Source organism: Somniosus microcephalus, chromosome 6 (genome assembly GCF_052327205.1).
Source record: "Somniosus microcephalus isolate GS21.2 chromosome 6, FLI_Smic_1.0, whole genome shotgun sequence".
Classification (NCBI taxonomy): Eukaryota; Metazoa; Chordata; class Chondrichthyes; order Squaliformes; family Somniosidae; genus Somniosus; species Somniosus microcephalus.
In genome coordinates, this window is record NC_140992.1 from 202023325 (window position 1) to 202028280 (window position 4956).

A 4956-nucleotide genomic window follows, 5' to 3' on the forward strand; every position below is an offset into this window, starting at 1 on the left:
CCTTGTCTCACTGGAGTGTTCATTAATCTACCTTCCGGAATACAGGAGAAACACTTGGGACTACATGGGAGATAACAGTATCCAGGACACCTAGCGAGAGGTCACATTGTTACAATCCCTGGTTCTAGATATTGGACAGTAAAGGTAAACTCTTGATCGTAAGGGACGGACGGGGTGGGTCTGCTCATGGGAGCAACCAATGACGCTAAACCCGAGACAATATCTAGTGCTGACCTAAAATTTATAACCCCTCTCTAAGGACATAAAGATTCCCTATGCACATACTTTGCCATCATGATTTCTCAATAAATCAATTGAATCAGTCAATGCTTTATGAAAAATGTCAGTCTTTTACTCTCAATAACTGAAATCGGTAAGGTCTAAAATAAACAAGAAATTCAAAACATTAAATATTTCAGTGAGGAGACTAAATTTACCCATTAAATTGTCTCGAGTGTTAATTTTCATTAAAAATGTTAACTTCAAAACCTCAAGCTGTCTTAAAACATCTAGGCTGCTTCCAATATTTTCCTCAACCGTTTCAACCACGCTGTGCATTCTGAGGATGTGTAGTTGGCAGGATTTTCCAGCATGTTACCAGGAGTTGAAAGGTAGGCGTGTCCCATCATCCGGTGCAGATTTGAGCATTTCTTAGTTTTTTCCAAAAGACTTTGAGAATTAAATCATCAATTTCTTTCAAAGATTTATTTCAGGCAAATGATGACCTGTATTAAGGCATGCTGTTTTGCATATGAAATGCTCCAACACCTGTGAGCATAAGAAATAGGAGCAGAAATAGGCCACTTGGCCCCTTGAGCCTGCTCCGCCATTCAATAAGATCATGGCTGATCTTGGGCTCAAAGCCACTTCCCCCGCCCACTCCCCATAACCCTTCACTTCCTTCTCTTGCAAAAATCTGTCTATCTCCGCCTTAAATGTATTTAATGATCCAGCCTCCACAGCTCTCTGGGGCAGAGAATTCCACAGATTTACGACCCTCTGAGAGAAGAAATTCCTCCTCATCTCAGTTCTAAAAGGGCAACCCTTTATTCTAAAACTGTGCCCCCGCGTTCTAGATTTCCCCATGAGGGGAAAAATCCTCTCTGCATCTACCTTGTCGTGCCCCCTCAGTATCTTATATGTTTCGATAAGATCACCTCTCATTCTTCTAAATTCCAATGAGTATAGGCCCAGCCTGCTCAACCTTTCTTCATAAGTCAACCCCCTCATCTCTGGAATTAACCTAGTGAATCGTCTCTGAACTGCCTCCAATGCAAGTATATCCCTCCTTAAATAAGGATACCAAAACTGTATGCAGTATTCGAGGTGTGGTCTCACCAATACCCTCTACAGTTGTAGTAGGACTTCCCTGCTTTTATACTCCAACCCCTTTGAAATAAAGGCCAACATTCCATTTGCCTTTTTGATTACTTGCTGTACCTGCATGCTAACTTTTTGTGTTTCATGCACAAGGACCCCCAGGTCCCTCTCAACTGTAGCATTTTGTAATCTCCATTTAAATAATAATTTGCTTTTTTATTTTTCCTGCCAAAGTGGATAACCTCGCACTTTCCCACATTATACTCCATCTGCCAAATGTTTGCCCACTCATTTAGCCTGTCTATATCCCTTTGCAGATTCTTTGAGTCCTCTGCACAACTTGCTTCCCCACCCATCTTTGTATCATCTGCAAAAATTGGCTACATTACACTCGGTCCCGTCATCCAAATCATTAATGTAGATTGTAAATAGTTGAGGCCCCAGCACCGATCCCTGTAGCACCCCACTAGTTACTGTTTGCCAACCGGAAAATGACCCATTTTTCCCGGCTCTCTGTTTTCTGTTAGCCAATTCTCTATCCATGCTAATATATTACCCCCAACTCCGTGAGCTCTTATCTGATGCAGTAGCCTTTTATGTGGCACCTTATTGAATGCCTTCTGGAAATCCAAATACACCACATCCACTGGTTCACCTTTGTCCACCCTGCTCGTTACCTTCTCAAAGAACTCCAGCAAATTTGTTGAACATGATTTCCCTTTCATAAAACAAGCATAGTTTCTTTGTTGATGGTTAGAAAAGTACGCAAAAAGATTGCTTACTGAGAATGGATGTGTTTTTAGTTAATAATTCCTTTATTTTGGTTCTATATATTTAGTTTTAAAAAACTATTTTGAATTTTTTTTGAGGCTAAATTACTTTTTTTACAAATGAAAAACATTGTGAAAGATGAACTTTTAAGCATTTTATGAGGTAATATTTGTTTATTGAAATTTGCTTTCATTAATGACTGTATAAATGGGCCAACTCACTAATAGTGCAACAAAAGGGAACTTTTCCACTTTTCTTCTGGCCAGCCCATGATTTTCCATCCATTCATTTTAAGAATCTCATAATTTACCCTTAAATGGTTGGAGAAGGCACAAAATGAGCTGTGGATGGGTCAGGAGAGGAGGCTGATAAGTGGAAAGGTGTTGGGTGGATTTGGAGCATAGGCCCTGATGCTTCAAAAGAGACTGAGGACAGTTTTGGTCCCATTCTCCTTGACCTCACCCCCATACTCAGTGTTCTACTCCCCCCCCACCCCACCCCACTTCCCCCATTACTGCTAGATCCCATCAACCCCTAATACTGCCAGACTCTGGCCTGCCATTTCTCTGAAATCGCTTCCCCAGTTTTGTTGGAATCCAGGACCTCCCGACCCAGATTCCTCCTTGCCTCCAATCCCATTCCCAGATCGTAGGGCTGCACTCACAAACTCCTAGCCTGCATTTCTAATGTTATACAGATTTGCTTCAGTATTCCTAGAACATCCCTATTCAGTGTGCCTAGGACCCCTCCCCTTCCTACTGCTGCTAAACCTCGAGACTTCCCAACAAAATATTACTAGACCCTGTGATCCCATTCCAGTTCTGCTTGACTTTGGGTCCTTGTGACTTCTTGTGATTTGCACATACCGTAGAAGCAGTTCTCCACAAATAGAAAGGATTGGGGGGAATCTCAGATCTACAACAAGTGCTAGTGTTTGTTCATTGAGATTCCAGGCTGAAGGATATAGTCGATCAGCAAATCATCATTTTGCAAAATCTTAATTTCTTTTATGTCCAGATCAAAAATATAGCTCACCAAATGTGGTAAACCACTGTTATACCTGTCTGTATGTGTATGTGTATTCCACTAGGTACAGGTCTGGACATGCCTCGGCTGACTCCTCCCACTATTCCAGGTATATAAGTGACTACCTCCCAGTCCCTTAGTATTCTGGACGGGTCGACCACTCGAGACTAGACCTTCATTCTTTAGTTAATAAAAGCCTGGTTGTTACTCGCTTAACCTCAGTCTTTTGAGTAATTGATGGCGCATCAATTTTATTAACTAAATTTTTTATAATGGAGAAGATCCTCACACCAGCATGCCTGGACCTGGACAGTCGGGAAGCGGACGCTTCCACCAAGTTTGCTCACTGGCTCATGTGCTTCGAGGCATTCCTGACTGCCTCCACTGCGGTCGTAACGGATGCGGACAAACTGTCTGTCCTGATCTCCAAGGTGAACCACCGAGTGTACTCAGTCATCCGGGACGCGACCTCGTACACAGCCACCCTCCAGCTCCTCAAGACCCAGTACACGCGCCCTGTGAACGAAGTTTATGCCAGGCACCTCCTGGGGAGTCGCAAGCAACAACCTGGGGAATCGACTGAGGAATACCTCCAAGCACTGTCCGTGCTTGGCCGGGCCTGTGGGTGTAAGGCGGTAACGCCCACTAAGTACACGGAGGAACTGATCCGGGATGCCTTCGTAGCGGGCCACAGGTCCAACTACACCCAACAGCGACTGCTGGAGCAGAGTGACCTCACCCTCGACAAAGCCTCCGAAATCGCACTAATGCTGGACGCAGCCTACCGGGGCATGGATGCCTACTCCTCTGCACCGTGGACGCCGCGGGGAATGACAGCCTGGGACACGGTAGGACCGCCTCATAGCGCCGTGCCACCCCAGCCACACCCCAGCAACGGCCCAACCACCGCAGCAGTGTCCCAAAGCCAGACAGCAGTATCCCAAGGCCAGAAATGCTACTTCTGTGGCCAGGCCAAACACCCCAGAGCGCGCTGCCTGGCGAAGAATGCGACCTGCTCGGGCTGCGGGAAAAAGGGACACTACGCTAGCGTCTGCAAGGCCAAAGCCACCCCGAATGCCAGCAGCGCCGCGTGTGGGCCGTGCGAGCCGCCATCTTGGGCCTCCCCAGCCATGTGCGAACCACAGCAGCAGCAGCCATCTTGGACGACTCCAGCCACATGGGAATCATGGACGCCGCCATCTTGGACACCAGCCGGGACGCAGCAGGCCGCCAACCCCCCCCCCCCCCCATCTGATACCCGCAGCGACACACCGACCCCTACGCTGGCCTCTGTTACGCTGGACCAAACGAGACCGCACCAACTAGCTCGGTCCAAAATGGACGTTAAGGTAAACGGCCATGCAATAAACTGCCTTTTGACTCCGGGAGCACAGAGAGCTTCATCCACCCCGACACGGTGCGGCGTTGCTCTCTCCCAGTCTTGCCTGCGCACCAGCGGATTTCTATGGCCGCCGAGTCCCAGTCAGCGGACATTGGCGGCTACTGCGTGGTGACACTAGTAGTAGACGGGACTGTGTTCAATAATTTTAAACTCCTGGTCCTGCCCCAACTTTGCGCTGCCGTTCTACTGGGGTTGGATTTCCAGTGCCACCTCAAAAGCGTTACGATGGCGTACGGTGGCCCCCTCCCCCCACTCACAGTTCGCAGTCAGCAGCCTCCAAATTGCCCGCCGCGCACCAGATGCAACCTCTCCACACTCAGAGTCCCACCCCCCCCACTGTTTGCTAACCTCACCCCCGACTGTAAGCCCATCGCCACAAAGAGCAGGCGATACAGTGCCGGGGACAGGGTTTTCATCAAAACCGAAGTGGAGCGGCT